Below are 6,000 nucleotides of genomic sequence, written 5' to 3'. Positions count from 1 at the left end.
TCTGCTCCTCTATAACTGTCTGGTTTGGTTCTGCAACCCAACAAGACAGACAGAGACTTCAGAGGATAATTAGAACTTCAGAAAAAGCAATTGCTATCAGCCTGCCTTCCATGGAGGACCTGTATGCTGCACGAGTCAAAAAGAGGGCTGGGAAAGTATTTACAGACCCCTCGCATCCTGGACATAAACTCTTTCAACTCCTACCCTCAAAACGACGCTATAGGGCTCTGCACACCAGAACAACTAGACAAAAGGACAGTTTTTTCCTGAATGCCATCACTCTGCTAAACAACTAATTCCCTCAACACTGTCAAACTATTCACTAAGTCTGCATTACTATTACTATTAATCTTCTCATTGCTCCTATCACCCATCTCCTCCCACTTATAACTGTATGACTGTAACTTGTTGCTGTATACTTAGGATTTATATTGATTGTTTCCTAGTATGATTTGATTGCTTATTTCTACCCTATGACTATCATTAAGTGTTGTACTTTTTGATTCTTGACAAATGGATCTTTTCTTTTTATGTACACTGAGAGCATATGCACCAAAGACAAATTCCTTGTGTGTCCAATCACACTTGGCCAATAAAAAATTCTATCTATCTATCTATCTATCTATCTATCTATCTATCTATCTATCTATCTATCTGCTGCAACAGATAGAAATATTTAAACATCTTTATCCTATAATTCCTTACCTATTTAATAAAACAGAATGCCAATAGATTTAACTATTTTCCCATATTTAAGTCTATGGAGATTCTCAGTCATCCTGGTCATGGTTGGCCCAAAAGTCCTTTTCCAAAAGGCAACTGGACTTTCTTGAGGTTTTTTTTTCTTGGAAAATATTTTTAATTTCTCATCCAAGAAGCTTCCAGAATTGAACCAGAACTGAGACAGAACAAGAAGCTTCTTGGATAAGTAATGAAATATTTTCAAAGAAAAAAAAACAATAATGTCCAGTTGCTTTTTGGAAAAACACTTTTATTTCTGGGTTGTGAAATGTGGCAGAGCTGATTGTTTTTAGCATTCCTCTATTTGATAATTTCCACACAATCGAATATGCTTTATTTATTGAATGTTGTTAATGAAACAAATACAATGAAAGTTCCCTCTTCTCTTACCACTTTCAAAACACAAAGAATTCATACATTTACATGAAAAACTCTACATTTCCTACACAAACAGCCATATAAATGATTCTTTGCAATGTGAGTCTAAGGTCAGATGATTCAAAGGAAAACATTTACCCTGGTGAATCATAAAGGTTGAGAAAAGGATGTTGCTTGAATAGAGTTTGATAGAAATGGTAAATCAAGTGAGACATCATCCCACCGATGACGAGGTCACCAGGCTGATACCACTCATGTGGAACAGGGAAAGCATCACTTGCAGGACAGCTCAGAGTAACTGCTTCGTGCATCCGGAACACCAGGAGGATCAATTTTATGATTCTCTGTATATCGAGGAAATGTCCAAGTCTGCCTTCAAGGAGAACATCTGGCAGATAAAACAGAAGGAAGAGAACTTTGTGGAAATGAATCTCACAGAGTCAGCATTATGACTTCCTTCCTTCATGTTGCTCTTGAAGTATTTATATGGATCCTTTCTCACTTTCTATTCCCTTCTGTGCAGAACGATTGATATTGTGGCCTGCTAGAATAATAGAATGATTGCAGTCATTCATAAGGGACATAACTGCCATAGAACCATTGGCAACCTGGCAATGTTTTCTTTTATTTTTCTTTTTTCTTTTTGTATTTGTTTATATTTTTTTTTATTTGTTTAAAAATACAAACAAGACAAAACGAGTAACCACAAAACATACAAAACATGTAAACAAAGAATTTGAATATACATTTTGTCAAGGTTATCGCAACTGTAATATATGTTCTTATTTGTGTTTTTGACTCCTCCTTGTTTGGTCTTTCTCTTATATCTATCTTTGTAGTTCACTGCTAGCCTGCATTAGTGATTTATGTTTCTGTTTCTATAACTCCAATTACTCCCTAGTCTTTTTCCCTTTTCTATTTTCCAACCAAGTGTACCACTTTTCCCATACTAGATAGTAATCGTGTCCCTCTTTATCTTGTAGTTCCTTTGTGAGTCTGTCCATTTCTGCACATTCCATGATTTTACTAATTACTCTATCTTCTGTTGATGTGTCACTACTCTTCCAATTTTGTGCAAATATTATTTTTTATGTTAAAGATTATGTTTTTTTTATATGTCTGATCATCAACTTTCGTTCTTTGAAGTGACATCGTAAGTGACTGATGCTTAACCTGTTTTGAAAATAGTGGAGAAATCAAATTGGGAAGTTGGAAGCTAAAACATTGCTCTAATTCTAAAATCAAATTCTAAAAGGACAAAGATTTAATTTTATCAATGGATCAGGAATCCATTTCCCTGTAAAATGTTTAATGAAATGAGTTCCCTATTCTAGTGAAAAGAAAAACCAGGATACCCTGTTTTCCCAAAAATAAGACATCCCATGATAATAAGCCCAATCAGACTTTTGAGTGCATGCGCTAAAATAAGCCTCCCCCTGAAAATAAGCCCTCCCCAAAAATATTTAAATGCAGAGCTGGAAATCAGGTAAGATGGCAAGAGGAGCTCCATCTTGCTTCACACACCCCAAAATAATAAGACCCCCCAAAAATAAGGCCAAGCGCTTATTTCGGGGTTCAAAAAATATAAGACAGGGTCTTATTTTTGGGAAATCATGGGTAGCAATATTCCAATATTTGAGGGGCTACCACAAAGATGAGAGGGACAAACTATTTTCCAAAGCACAAGGATAGGATGGATAGGATAGTTTTATTTCTATACCACCCCTCTCCCGAAGGACTCGGGGCAGTGTACAGCCAGGTAAAAACACAATACAGATATCACAATTTAAATTTAAAAATTATTAAAAGTATTACATTCAAGGCCAATTAGCTAAAAAAACCCAAAATTTAAGAATTCCAAAATTAAAACTCAATTATGAAGCTAGCCCTGCCTGTCGGAAGAGCAGGGTCTTAAGAGCACAGCGGAAAACTCGGAGGTCAGAGACCTTGCGTATATCCGGGGGCAGTTCATTCCAAAGGGCAGGTGCCCCCATTGAGAAGGCTCTCCCCCTGGGTGTCGCCAGCCGACACCCTGAGGACTCCCTCTCTGTGGAAGCGAACTGGTCGGTGGGAGGCTATCGGTGGCAGGAGGCGGTCTCATAGGTACCCAGGTCCTGAGCAATGGAGCACTTTAAAGGTGGTAACCAGCACCTTGAATCGCACCTGGAAGACCACTGGGAGCCAGTGGAGCTTGCGCAGGAGAGGTGTTACATGGGCACAATGAGTTGCACCCATAATTACCCGCGCGGCCGCATTCTGGACCAGTTGGAGCCTCCGAGTGCTCTTCAAGGGGAGCCCCATGTAGAGAGCATTACAGTAGTCCAGCCGGGAGGTAACCAGGGTGTGAGTGACTGTGCACAAGGCGTCCCACTCCAGAAAGGGACACAACTGGTGAATCAGGTGGACCTGATAAAAAGCCCTCCTGCCCACGGCCATCATATGCTCTTCTAAAGACAGCCGTGCATCTAGGAGGATGCCCAGATTGTGAGCCCTCTCTGTGGTAGGTAGTGATTCACCCCCTATAGACAGCAATGGCATCAGCTGACTATACCGGGACGCCACAGCCACTCAGTCTTGGAAGGGTTGAGTCTGAGCCTATTTCTCCCCATCCAGACCCGTACGGCCTCCAGGCAGCGGGACATCACGTCAAGGGCATCATTGGGGTGGTCTGGGGTGGAGATGTACAGCTGAGTGTCATCAGCATACTGATGTACCCTCACCCCAAAACCATGGATGATCTCGCCCAGCGGCTTCACATAAATGTTGAACAGAAAGGGCGAGAGGACCGACTCTTGCGGCACCCCCCAAGCGAGGCGCCTCAAGGTCGACCTCTGCCCACGTGCCAACACAAACTGTGAGTGGTTGGAGAGGAAGGAGGAGAACCACCACAACACGGTGCCCCCTATTCCTAACATCCTCAACCGCTGCAGCATGATACCATGGTCGATGGTATTAAAAGCCACTGAGAGATCTAATAGGGTCAGAACAGAGGAACAACCTCTGTCCCGAGCCCTCCAGAGATCATCCACCAATGCGGCCAATGCCGTTTCCATGCTGTACCCCATCTGAAGCCCGACTGGTAAGGGTCCAGATAAACTGTTTAATCCAGGTACTGGGGAAGCTGTCGTGCCACCACAATCTCAACAACCTTCGCCACAAAGCGAAGGTTGGAGACTGGACGGTAATTTGCTAATACAGCCGGGTCCAGGGAAGGCTTCTTGAGTAGGAGCCTCACCACCGCCTTCTTCAAGGTGGCAGGAAAGGTCCCCTCACTCAGAGAAGCATTTATAATCCCCTGGAGCCAGCCTCGTGTAACCTCCCGGGAGGCCAACCAGGAGGGATACGGGTCCAATAAACATGTGGCAGCACTAAGCCTACCCAGGATCCTGTCCAGGTCCTCAGGAGCCACAGGGTCAAACTCTTCCCAGATAATGTTCTCAAGACCTACCCCCATCTCCCGGACTCACCCAGTTGGAGTCCAAGCCTTCCCGAATCCGAGCGACTTTATCATGCAAACCCAGTTCCAGTTCTCTGGAAAAGGCCCTAATGCTGGGAAAGAGGGAAGGAAAGAGAAAAAGAGGACAATGACATATTCAGTTACATTGACCATGAATGCACCATTAGGAAACTTGAAAGTATAGGTTAAAGATACATCATCATGGTAAAAATCTATCTATGGCAGAGGTCTTCACCCCCTGGGCTGCGGACCAGTACCAGTCAACAGCCCGTTGGGAACCAGTTGCACAAGTAGCAGGCAAGTGTGCAAAGCTTCATTTGTGCATGTGTGGGATCTAGGTTTTGTGTATGCAAAACCATCCTCTCCTTCCTGCCTCTGCATGGACCAGCTGCTGTTGCTGCTGGTCCATGGAGCCAGAAAGATTTGGGGACCACTGATCTATGGAGTTCCTAAATTGAAAACAATATGATGGTATATAAGCAATCAATCTGTTGTGGCCCGCCGGCGGCCAGTGGAGCTGGAAGCAGAGTCGGACAATGAGGAGGTTGGGGAGGAGGTTGGGGAGGAACATGGGCCAGTCCTGGGGGCTGGGGAAAGCTCGGATGAGGGCTCTGCATCGGAGGCAGAGAGGGAACTAGACAGCAACGAGGCAGAGGAACAGCAGGAGCCTGCTCCCAGTGTGCACATGTGCAGAGCTGCCAGAAGGCAAGAACAACTCAGAAAGCAGGGTCGACTTGGGAGTAAAGCCACACCTTGGGGGTGATTGGCCCCTCCCATAGGAAACAAAAGAGGAGCAAACGGGGAGTGGGCTTTTGCAGGAAACAATTCATTTGGTCAGTCATTTGAAGAGTGGGAAGATCTGTCTGTGAGTCTCAGAGACTCTGTGCCAAGTTTTGCCTTGCCCTGCGTTTGGAAACTATTTACATGGCAGCTTTCCAAGCAAGATAAGGTCTGTGTTGATAAATATTCCTTGGAAAGACTGTTTCCCAGGCCTCGCCGACTGTGAATGAAAGGAATTCACTGTCGTGTAAATAAAAGGGGTTTTGCCGGGACCAAGAATGCTTCGTGCTTTTTAGGGAAGCCTGGGTCAGAACACAATCCATCAACCAACCAATCAATCAAGTCATTGAAATGTTAAGAACTAACCATGGAAGAAAGTTCTGGTGACAAAACCTACATTCAATTATTGGAATTATCGTCTTTGAATAATCTCTTGTTCCTTTCACCCTTGATTATAAAATCATACCGGTAGCTAAAATCCAATAGTATTCAACCACACACATACACAACTTCCTAAATATTTATTCTTAGTGTTTTAAGTCTAAGCTAAGCCTAAATAAAATCTTTTAAAAAACCCAATATAGCCCACCAAAGAGTACTATTTCCTTTTCGGATTAGAATATAGACCGTGCAGTCACAGAACA

This window comes from Pantherophis guttatus, chromosome 4 (genome assembly GCF_059756535.1).
Source record: "Pantherophis guttatus breed Tessera chromosome 4, ASM5975653v1, whole genome shotgun sequence".
In the NCBI taxonomy this organism is placed as follows: Eukaryota; Metazoa; Chordata; class Lepidosauria; order Squamata; family Colubridae; genus Pantherophis; species Pantherophis guttatus.
Note: the sequence above shows the minus strand (reverse complement) of the source record.